This window comes from Humulus lupulus, chromosome 6 (genome assembly GCF_963169125.1).
Source record: "Humulus lupulus chromosome 6, drHumLupu1.1, whole genome shotgun sequence".
NCBI lineage: Eukaryota > Viridiplantae > Streptophyta > Magnoliopsida > Rosales > Cannabaceae > Humulus > Humulus lupulus.
In genome coordinates this window covers 136224962-136238003 of record NC_084798.1, presented here as the reverse complement: position 1 = coordinate 136238003, position 13042 = coordinate 136224962, and the positions used below count along the sequence as shown (strand labels likewise).

Sequence of the window (13042 nt, the reverse complement as noted above, 5' to 3'; positions counted from 1 at the left end):
TCTTCTATAATTAATGAAATCTTTCAACTGATTTCTTGAAATTGATGATTTTCCAGAGAAGTATTTAACAAGTAATCTATTATTATTATTGCTCACACCCATATCAGAATGAATGTCATAACAATTTAAACTTGTTATAATACCGAACTCTTCAATGTCAAACTTTGTTTTGTTACCTCCAAAATTTAGATGCAACTCATTTCCATTAGAGCTACCGTCCTCATGAAGAAGAAGAGCATGCATGATCATATGGGATGGTTCAAGCGATGCATCCAAATCCAAAATAAACCCAAGACAAGATTGTTTCAACATTTGTAGTTCTTCATTACTAAGAAAACTTTGAATGCACCCAATATCACTCCAATAACATTGAGCTCGAATATTAGAATGCACAAAAAGTAATTTATCTTCACTTAAGTACTGGACAGACAAATAAAAAATGAAAAAACATATAAGTTAATTATACAAAGAAGTATTATAAAATATCAACAAAAAATTAAAAATAATTGAATTTACAGATGATAAAACTTTTAAATACGTAAAAAACCATAAAAAATACTTACTTGAAACATATCGTTTGATTTTGGATGAAAAATTGATAATGACTTCTTATCTTTGTTAATGGAAGATTTGGAAGACATTTCTGAAATATACATAAACAAAAATAAACAATTAAAAAAATAACAATAATAATAAAAATGTATCTAACATTACTGAATAAATAATGCTCAATTAAAACAACTTCCTTGAAACATAAACAATAATATAAATTTGGTAATAGAAAAATATCAAAATTAAACCACATGCACAGGTATTCATAGAAGTACATAAAATGATTTGATCTACTCAATTATTCTTTATTTTGCATAATAAAACTACTTGTACAAATGAACAGTAAGAAACAAGTCATCAATCTATTTTCATATTTTAAACAAAAATTATATAATGATATTGGAAATAGGATTTTGGAATCATTAGTATAAGTTGGAAAACTATGGGATTGCGCCGCAGCACAACAAATGTAGCGCTGCGGCGCTCAAGGCACAGAAAGGTATGGGTTTGGGTGTGCTGCGGCGCTCAGGGGATAGAAAGATATGAGCTTTGGGCGCGTTGCGGTGCTCAGAACACAGGGATAGCCTACTTCGGGGTGCGCTGCGACACTCAGGGGACAGTAATAAAATGGGCTTTGGGCACACTGTGGCGCTCAGGAGACAAATGGCATATGTACTGGGGCGCGCTGCAGCACTACATGAATAGATATCTGTTTTGCAACCTAAAATAATACAATTTAAGCTATCTAAAACTTGGGGTTTAAATGTGATTTTTTCATTATATTTGGATATGCAGAACAAAAGTAGGAAAACTTGAATCCTCTGGGGTTTTGAAATCAAGGGGATAATCCCCAGTCATGAGAAATAAGAATGAAGCATATGTTACTAAAAAAAAAAAACTTTTACTATCATATCTAGAGAACTTAGGGAGATAATAGTTCTAATTGTCTTCATTATAAACTCCCCTCTTTAGTAGAGCTAAACCCAATCCATAACAAAGAATAATGGTGCCAATTCTCAAGATATATAAGTGAATCCAAAACACCCAAGTAGTTGGAACTGCATCAACTCTTCCATATTTAAGCCTCAAAACCTCCTCCTATAAAAATAAGATCCCCAAGATTTTAATTATGTAAACAAAACAGGAATTCAGGAACACCCTACTATTAAATGAAAATCACCATCAAAATAAAATCATAGAGAAAGGCCAAGATCTAATTAAGATTAAACTGACTACACATTAAATTTAAATGCTCTAACAGTTGTCTCTATTATCCAAGGAACTCAGATAATTTAGCTAGCCTCAGGACTGGTTTGAGACAATCTACCCAGAATTCCATTTCAAATTGGGGCAAAGTTAGATCCTAACTCTTCCTATGTGGTTGGTTCCCAATATTGTTTGAGTTTTCATCCGCATTGGACGAGAGTTATCATTGGTTTGTCGATAATAGTAAGGACTTTAATAACCCCCTTCCCACAGGGCTCAAAAGCAAAAACCTACAGACTAGCCAAAGACGGGTTCTTATTTTTATGCTAATTAAGCCTTGAAAATCAAATTTTAAGCATTTAAGGTTCATGGCTTAAATTTTAAATTTAGTAATTTAAATCTAAAAACTTGACATTTAAATTTGTAAAGATTTTGGTTCACATTTTATAAATTATCCTATATAATTTAAAATGATAGGTTAAAGACATTTGCTTTAAAATTTAAACCGAGCGGTTTAAATTTTAAGCATAGAGGTTTAAATTATAAACATAGTGGTTTAAGATTTAAGAATAGAAGTTTAAATTTAAAGTTCAGGAATTTAAAATTTCAGCCAAGTGATTTAAATCTTAAGCCTAGTGGTATAATTTTAAGTCATTAAAATTTTAATTCATTTAAGCCTAGGGGTTTAGATTTAAAGCCATCTAAGCTTAGAGATTTAAATTTTATCCTAGTAGTTAAATTTTAACCCTAATGGTTTAAACCGTTTATATCAATCTTTAAGTTGAAAGCTTCAATTTTAACCCTAATAATAAAAATGTATCTAACATTACTGATTAAATAATACTCAATTAAAACAATTGCCAAAAACCTATTTCTACCCCTTTTAAAACTTTTTTGGTATTTCTCAAGAAAATGCTCTTTGGGATTTTTAAACCTTGGTCCACGAATCTTTCTATTTGTGCATGTGGTGATGCTGATTGTATTGAAGTTTGTGACATTAAGGAATGGCTTCCAAGATCAAATATGGATCATAAGCTGTGGAAACTTGTTCTTTTGCTAGGAGAATCCTATTTGGCACTTGGACATGCATACATAGAAGATGGTCAGTTGCATCAAGCATTGAATGTTGTAGAGTTGGCATGTTCTATTTATGGATCAATGCCTCAACATCTTAAGGACTCAAGATTCATCTCATCAATGATAGGTTGCTCATTGTTGCAAATGAAATTCAGCTAGAAAATGACAGAACTAGATCATATAATGGTGATGCGAAGGATGTGATTTCTAGCTGAAATGAAAGCCTTACTGCATAGCAGTTGTCTTCATCATACTTATTCTGGGCCAAGGCATGGACACTAGTTAGAGATATTTACGTTGAAAACTACATGGTTAAAGGTAATGAGATCTCGATAGAAACATAGAGAAAATCTTCTACTACAGAGTTGAAAGTATCATCTGAGGTTGTTAAGGAAGTTAAAAGGCTAAAAAAGAAGCTCGGACAGTATATGAAGAACTGTAGTTCATGTTCTCTGGTAAACTGCAGCTGCCAAAGTGATAGGGCTAGTAGTGGAAGCAGCAAAAGCAGCAGGAATAGAGATGTGCACTCAACAACTTATGGCAGGAAGCATAACAAAAAATCTTATGCAAAGAATAACATCTATTCACTTTTGGCAGATCATGAAGATGACAATACTAGTGGCAAATTGGAAAACAGAAAAATTGCTGATGATGGACAATTGCACCACAATAGAGATGCTGCAAGTTTAAGTGTTTCTAATACAAATAAATTTGTGGTAAAAGGAGTGGCAACTACCAATTCTAAAAGAGCTTATGACACTTTGAAAATGCATGACATGGGATCATCTATGACTTCTCAATCAGAAACTCCTTCAACTGAAACACCTGAAGGAAAGAATGGGGGCATATTTAAGTACCTCCGAGGTCCTATAGTTGGAGATGTTGAATACCATTTGTCAGCTGCTTTAAGCTGTTATAAAGAAGCCAGAAATGCAGTGACTGAATTTTCATTTGGTTTGGGAGAACTGCAACCGGTTGTTAAAAAGATAGGTGTAGAGTCCAAGAACTTTACTTAGCTAAGTTAGATAGTAGTATAATAGTAATAATAGTATTATCTTTATGACTGTGGATTTTTGGTTCAGACCGGGATTTATTTGGACACTCATAGTAGTACTTGTAGATTTTCTAAGTTTAACCTATAGTTTAAGAATATTGATTTTAACCTAAGGTTTGATTAATATGACTGATATTGAGGATAATATTTATTATACTATAAGGTTTATATAAGAACCAATTAAATAATAGCACATGTTATGTATGGGTTTATTAATGATTAAGTATTTTGAGGATTAAATTTATTAAGGTTAAACTTTGAATACTCTAAGGTCAGTCAGTAGCTTTGAAAACGTTAGAGGGCTTAGTCAAGGATGTTCACTCAATTCAAATTAAGCTAAAAATGTGTAATTTCGTGTTTAAATAATCAGCGTATGCCGATATATCGCAGCTATAGGGGGCGATATATCGTAGCACGAAGATACAAAAAACACGAAACATTGCACGATTGCCTCGGGCATACTGGCCCAGGCGATATATCGCCTACAGGGGGCGATATATCGCCCCTCTCAGCATATTTTGAAAGTTTTCAAAAACGTTCTCCATTCAAACCTTCAACCTCTAGATAAGTCCAGAATCTTTTTGATCGAGTCTTCAACCTCTGTTGAACGATAATTCAAATTATTTTCACTTAAAAAGCCATTATTTTTATTCAAGTTAAATGAAGATCTCTTCATTCCTAAACTCTATAAATAGGACCTAGTACCCAGCCATTTATTCATCTATTACTCTAAGTTCAGAGGCTGCAAGTTGCTAGGTGAGTGTGAGAGTGTAAACACTTAGGTTGGGAATTATAAGCTTGACCACTATAAGCTTATCAAACACTTGGGGAAGTGAGGTTTTATTCACATTTCGGTTCAAGGTTTAGATTGATCGTAGAAGTACTCAAGGTATCCCAAACTCTAGTCCATTTCTGTATTATGTTCTTTAAAAATTCTCATAGTCTTCTACTCATTCTAACCTTATTCTTATTCTTGGTTAGGAAATCCAAGTTCTTAAGCACAAGGTTTTTGGTAAGTATATTTTGATAGCATAGTCCCTTTTTCACTTTCATCCCTTTTCTTCAATATACTCACCATATTATAAATGGTTTTTAGGAGTGTTCCAAGGTCCCAAATCAGTTCCCATATCCCGGTTATTTTGGTAAGGAAAATAGGATAGGATTTATGTGTTATATGCTTTTATATGTTATCTTATGATTTTATGTTATGTAATATGTTATGTTAAGTATGATTGTAGACTTGGGCATATGACCTATATGACTAACAAGCCCCAAATAGATTATGGGCATGTGACTTGCTTAGTTTATGGGACCCCAAGTAATAATGGCCATTATAGTATGTATGTGACATAAGTGTTATAGTATGTTTTATGTTGCATTATGAATTTTTATGTATATGGCTATATGTTAGATTTTCCTTGTTGGGCATTAGGCTCACTCCTTTTTGTTTATATGTGCAGGAAAATAGTCTTAGTGGCGGGAAAGATTCTTGGAAGCTTGGGGAATGTGTATTGAGGCGGAATGGATTCAAGGAGTCAAGAGTTTCGGTTTTGAGGATGTAGTTTTTGTTTTCTTATGGGTTTATATGTATCTTTCCGCATTTTATTATGTAATCTCTTTTTAATTATCATTATGTCATGTTTTGATTTTAAAACAATGGGATCCCATATCCTAACTTCAATTTTATGTAAGTTTAACATTTCCTTTTTACAAGTTTTAATAAAGTTATGATCTTTTCACTTGTAAGTTTGTTAAGGATTAGTGTTTATGTATAGTTTTCGTTAATGGTCCAAAAGTCTAGAGTAGTTGGGTCATTACAATAGGGTGGGTATGCAATGAACTTGGGAGATACAGACTTGAAAGGAAAGAACTGAAAAAAGAAGAAATCGCATTTGCAGATGCTATAAAAGCATTTAGAGAAGTTTCTGACCACACTAATATAATAGTAATAAACTGTAACTTAGGTCATGGTAGGAGAGGATTAGCTGAAGTGATGGTGTCAAAAATCAATGTTCTTGAGGTACATAGATTTTTTCATGATGCATACAGCCTTGCTTTAGAGATTGCAAAACTTGAATATATTGAATCACTTATATTTTATGGAGCATCAAAGTCTGAATTAAATACCATGGAAGGAGAAGATGAGACTATCTTAAGAAGCCTACGAACAGAGGTATATACACAATTTTCTCATACATATCTGAGGCTTGGCATGCTTTTGGAAAGGAAGGATGTAACTGCGGAAGTTTATGGAAGTGGAGTCACGAAAAAGGAATATTTGTGTTTCAGTAGTCTTAATGGCAGAAGAACAAGAAAAGAAGTGCAAAAGCATGAGATTTCAGCTAATGATGCCATTAGGGAGGCATTGTCCGTGTATGAATCGCTAGGTGACTTACGCAAACAAGAGGCTGCGTATGCTTATTTTCAGCTAGCCTGCTACCAGAGGGATTGTAGTTTGAAGTTTATAGAGACAGGTCACAAGAAAAGTAACTTTGGTAAAGGTGAAGGCATCACTCTTGTACGGGTCAAGCAATATGCGTCTCTTGCTGAAAGGAACTGGCAAAAGGCAATGGACTTTTATGGTCCAAAATCTCATCCCACCATGTATCCGACCATACTATGGAGAGATCAGACCTTTTATCATGCCTTTCAAATCCTTTACACTCAAATCCGGTATGTTTTTTTACTTGGCATTCAATTTGTTTCTCTTCATTTCGATTTGCAAATTTTTTTCTTTTAATAATTGGTATTCATCCTTACAATTTTCTAGAGAATGCTCGCTTTTTTTTGCCCCTTGGACTATGCCTCATTGAAATGATAACAAACATTTAAAATGTTTAGACATTCAACTTTACTCAACTAGGCCTTCCCTACATAAATCTATTTACAGAATCTCTACATGTAATAGTGTCCTTAAAAAATTTCAGAAACAAATTTTTTTAAGATAACTTGAAAAATACCTACTTGTAGGATAGTTAATCAAACTTAGCTACTAATTCTATTTAGTTCAATGTTACCCTGGTTATTAGTCACATTCCTCATTCTACCCTTAAAAACACTACTTAGGAGTTTAGCGTTAAAAAAATTTCTTCACTTTAAATCAATTTCTAACGCCAGCTACATCGGACTCCTCTGCCTCCACAATCGTCACTGCGCCTCCCAACAATATCATCATCCCTCACGGTAAGTTTTCTTCATTTTGAATCACATAATCTAAATAATTACTTCTGGTAGGGAACATCTTCAATCATGAAATACTTCCATGATCAAAGCACATTAGTTGAACTAATAAAATCTTTAGTTTAACTTATGAACATTAGTTGAATAATTTCATCAAACACATTGTATGTATAAAATCATTATAGTGCACGTAAAAACATAAATATTGAATCTTCCAAGATAAACTAAACAAAGAAAAGAAAATGATAACAAAATATAATTTAAAATCATAATCAAGTGAGGAAAAATAAAAATTCAAGTGTATATGAATAAATTCATAACTAAGGAAAGATCATATCAAACACAATTGAAAATAAACAAAAATAAACAATAAAAACAAATTTATTGAGGCATAAAAACAAGTTTAAGGAGACATGAAACAATAGCATGAAGAAGCACAACACATTTAATATTAATATAAATATATATATTTTTTAATATTAATATAAACAACTGCTTTGAAACATAAACAATAATAAAAATTTGTTAATAGAAAAATATCAAAATTAAATCACATGCACAAGAATTCATATAAGGACATACAATGATTTGAACTACTCAATTATTCTTTATTTTGCATAATAAAATTACTTGAACAAATGAACAGTAAGAAACAAGTATTCATAGACCAGATGTTCATATTTTTGAAGACCTCAGTTTGACCATTCATTTCGGAAAGGTAAGAAAAAAACAACACTTATGGTCAAAGACTTAGAATTAATTGATAGTAACTTACATGGTTGTATAATATGTTTGATCTTTTCAGAGAGTTGCTTTGGTTGGAGAAAGTGGGAGTGGGAAATCTACTATAATATATTTGTTGCAAAGGTTTTATGATCCTTGTTCAGGGTGTATTAGACTTGATGGTATTAAAATTTAGAAGCTAAAACTCAAGTAGTTGAGGCAGCAAATGGAAGTAGTGAGTCAAGAACCAGTTTTGTTCAATGTTACAATTCGTGCCAACATTGCATATGGAAAAGAAGGAACTACAACTGAGGCAAAAATCTTGGCTACAGCAGAGTTGGCCAATGCCCACATATTCCACAACATAAAAGGAATACATTTAAAAAGGTTCTGTTTTCATCACTCTAAAAGGTTCTTCACAATATATAACTCATCTGGAAACTTACTATGACCACCATATATGAACAAGGAAAAACTAGGAGGACTAATATATCTACGAAGTACGAAGCACAAGGTGAAGTAGTTACAATGCTACAATAAATAAAGATGGAATCCATGCTTATGCATTTTCAATCTAGCCTTAAAATTCAAAATCTAAACCAAAGCTTCTTAATAATTAAACAACAAGCCTTAAAATTTAAACCACTAGGCTTAAAATCTAAATCACGTATCACTACACTATAAATTGAAAGCACAAAGCATAACGTTTAAAATCTAAAACATAATTCCTTAAAAATTAAATCTAACACTTAAAAGCTCTAATAAAGAAATGACAGACATATACAAATTTATCTCTTGACATAAGCAAAATTCAACAAAAAATGTTTTAAAAAATAAAACCACCTTGCTATCAAGAACACAAACCCTTGATTCAAAATATTTAAACTGAAGAAACCAACTCTTCTCTTTAAATTCACCTTCAATTCCAACCATTGTTTGTTAACTATAAAGAGTATGAGCCATATATATGAAACAAACCATCAACATCTACATTCCTCAAAGAAAATTTTAGTGTCCAAAAGAAAGTGTGTATCCAAAAAAAATAATGGAATAACAAAACATCCAAAATGATGAGAATTTTTTATTTGCATCAATTTTTGTGTTTGATCAAAACTCAAGTGTTCATGGAAAAATTCTTTGTCCCATATTCGAAGCGATTATGATTTTTTATTATCTTATGCCCCTCTAAATTTCCCCGTATAGATAAAGCTAAGCAACACATAAGAAAGAAGAACAAAAATATATATATATATATGCAATCTCTATCTTGTCGTGGAGATTAACCACCGAATCAAGAGCATGATCAATAAGCTTCCTATTCTGTTTCTCATTTTGCAAACACAAAGTTGATTTGATAAATTCCATCAAAGACAAAGTCCAGATAAAAACATTCAAAATATATACATAGCACATGAACCATCCCAACTCTATAAAACTCTCATTCAAAACAATAAAATTGAAATATAAAAGAGGTAAAACTCATTAATCATCATGATATCAATAACATATAAGATAGCCACATGAACCATATATAAGGGAGCTTACATTGCATATTCATATCTAGAGAGAATATTGGACAAGTGGGATAGAATCATCAATTTATCTATTGGTATTTTTCTTTTCATCAAAGACACAATGAGTAGTACTACTCATATACATTCCCATACACATATATGTATATACATAATACAAGACCAATAGACAAATTTAAAGAAAAAAAAATGAACATCAATGAGTATTTTCATCAAAACAAAACACAAGCAACGAAAACACTAAATAAGAAGGAAAATTATTCATTTGATGTTTAATGAGGAATTTCATCAAACAAATGGAGTGCAATATATTAAACAAAGTTAGTTTACATACCTCACCACAAGATAAACTAGGTGGTTCGAAGAAGGCACTGGAATGGTGGAGCACCGTCGAAATCCTTGCAAGGTTGTTGAAGAATCGCCTATGCCAGAAAGTGGGGAAGCTTGAAGGATGTTAGGGTCGGAATGCAGAAGGTGGGGGAATTCAAGTCTAATTTAGAGGAGGAAGAAGATGAAAGTTAGGGAAGAAAGTTTGGAATTCAGGCCTGAGATTGTCGGAGCCATCTGGAATGAATGCAGCAACGATAGAGGATGGTCGGAGTGGTATAGATTTCGGAGACTCGGAGCCATCTGAAAATTTTGAGCTGAGATAGTTTGAGGAAAGGAAGAGGAGAAGTTAAAAATGTATGACGATAGGGGTATATGTAGAGTCCAAGAACTTTACTTAGCTAGTTAAATAGTAGTATTATAGTAATAATAGTATTATCTTTATGACTGTGGATTTTTGGTTCAGACCGGGATTTATTTGGACACTCATAGTAGTACTTGTAGATTTTCTAAGTTTAACCTATAGTTTAAGAATATTAATGTTAACCTAAGGTTTGATTAATATGGCTGATATTAAGGATAATATTTATTATACTATAAGGTTTAGATAAGAACCAATAGGATTTTAAGCACATGTTATGTATGGGTGATTAAGGATTAAGTATTTTGAGGATTAAATTTAATAAGGGTAAAGTTTGAATGCTCTAAGGTCAGTCAACAGCTTTGAATACGTTTGAGGGCTTAGTCAAGGCTGTTTACTCAATTTGAATTAAGCTAAAAATGTGTAATTTCGTGTTTAAATAATCAGCGAATGCCGATATATCGCAGCTATAGGGGGCGATATATCGCAGCACGTAGATACGGAAAACACGAAACGATGCACGTTTGCCTCAGGCATAATGGTTCAGGCGATATATCGCCTATAGGGGGCGATATATCGCCTCCTTCAGCATATTTTGAATGCTTTTGAATTCGTTTTCCATTCAACCATTCAACCTTTTGATAAGTCCAGCACCTTTTTGAACGAGTCTTCAGCCTCTGTTGAACGATTATTCAAATTATTTTCACCTAAAAAGCCATTATTTTTATTCAAGTTAAATTAAGATCCTTTCATTCCTAAACTCTATAAATAGGACCTAGTACCCATCCATTATTCATCTTTTGCTCTAAGTTCAGAGGCTGCAAGTTGCTAGGTGAGTGTGAGAGTGTAAACACTTGGGTGGGGAAATCATAAGCTTGATCATCACAGGCTTATCAAACACTTGGGAAAGTAAGGATTTATAGTATTTCGGTTCGAGGTTTAGATTGGTCTTAGAAGTCTTCAAGGTAACCTAAACTCTAGTTCATTTCTGTACTTTTTCTTTAAAAGTTCTCATAGTCTTCTACTTATTCTAACCTTATTCTTATTTTGGTTAGGAAATCTAAGAACTCGCACATAAGTTTTTGGTAAGTATTTTCTCAATGGTTTAGTCCTTCCATTCCTTTCAATTCTCTTCTTCTCTATACTCACTCTTTTTCAAATGGTTCTTAGGAGTGTTCCAAAGTCCCACCTCTGTCCTCTTATCCCGGTATTTTGGTAAGGAAAATAGGATAGAATTCATATGTTATATGTTTTATATGTGTTATCTTATGTTTTTATCTTATGAAATGTATGTATGTAGGCTTGGGCATATGACCCATATGACTAACAAGACCCCAAATAGATTATGGGCATATGACCTGCTTAGCTAGTAGGACCCCACTAATCTAATGGGCATATGACTTGTTTAGTGTATGGGACCCCAAGTAATAATGGCCATTATAGTATGTGTATGATATAAGTGTTATGTTATGTTTTTTTTTATGTTTCTTATGAAATTTATGTATATGAACTATGTGTTAGATTTTCCTTGTTGGGCATTAGGCTCATTCCTTTTTGTTTATATGTGCAGGAAAATAGCTATAGTGGCGAGTAAGATTCGTGGATGCTTGGGAGAATGTGTATCGGTGATGAATGGATTCAAGGAGTCGAGAGTTCGATTTCGAGGATGTAGTATTTTATTTATGGTTTATGTGTAATTTTTCCGCACCTATTTATGTAATTTCTTTTCATTTTAATTAAGATATGTTTTCTTTTTAAAACAATGGGATCTCATATCCTGCTTTGAGTTATGTAAGTTTTAACATTGGTTTTTACAAGTTTTTAATAAAGTATGATCTTTTTCACTTGTAAGTTCTATTAAAGATTATGGTATATGTATAATTTTCGTTAATGGTCCAAAGTCTAGAGTAGTTGGGTCATTACAGTATAATAGGTATATTGATTGAAATAGTGAGTATTATTCTAAAACTTAAAAATTGTAGATAAAAAAAGAAAGGGTTTACCTACAAGTGGCCACTGGATCTAATTTCTACAAAAAAATGACTTTTATAACATCAATATTAAAAAATATGAGAATTATATTTGTACGAAAAAATTTATTAAAAAAAAATTAAAGTATACAAACATAATTAATAGCTAACTAAAATATAATAATGCTACATTTTTTTATCATAGTTATATATTTTTTTTATTTTGAAGGTTATTTTATTTTATTTTTTCTTTATTTTTAATTATTTTTTCATACTTATTTTTTCTTCTATTTTTTTCCCTTTTCTTTCTACCAATTTTTTTTTTCATATCTTTTTTATTTCCATTTTTTTTTATTCTTCTTCTTCATCTCCTTCTCATTTTTATTCATTTATCTATTTTTTTCTTTCATTTTTATTATTTTATTTTTTTGGTTTATATTTTTTTAGTTTCCTTTCTTTTTTTTTCCTTCTATTTTTTCTTCATTTTGCATTTATTATTTTCTCCTCCCATTTTTGTTCTTTTTTCACACATATGAGCTTTTTTTTCTCTTTTTTTTTTCATTCATATTTTTTTCTTTCCATTTTTCCATTAATTTTCTTCTTCTTCTTTTAATTTTTATTCATTCATCTATTTTTTTTCCAACATCATTTCTTTTGTTTTTTTTTTTCATATTTTTTTAGTTTCTTTCCTAAGTTTTTTTTCCTTCTTTTTTCTTCATTTTTTGTACTTATTCTTTTCTCATTCCATTTTCTTTTTTTTCTCATTTTTCACACATATTTTAACATTACATAATTATTTTACTATTTTTTATTTATTATCTTTTATTATTGTAATTTTTTCCACTATATATAAAAAAATTCAAATCAATTTTTTCAGCATTTTCTTTTAAATATAACATTTATAGGAACACCAAAATTTGGAAAGAAAAATAATAAAAATATGAAAACGTGAATGGGTAATGAGAACATTCAAATCTAGAAAAAAAATTATATGAAGAAGATGGGAGAGAAGGGAAACGGGGTGGATCTGAGTTTTTTTTTTTTTTTTCTATCTTCAGAT

General features: G+C 31.4%; 1 pseudogene; it reads left to right on the top strand.

The window, feature by feature from the left end:
• The first annotated feature begins 2670 nt into the window (after positions 1–2670).
• On the top strand, positions 2671–7988 carry LOC133785479 (uncharacterized; annotated as a pseudogene).
• Positions 7989–13042: the final 5054 nt, after the last annotated feature.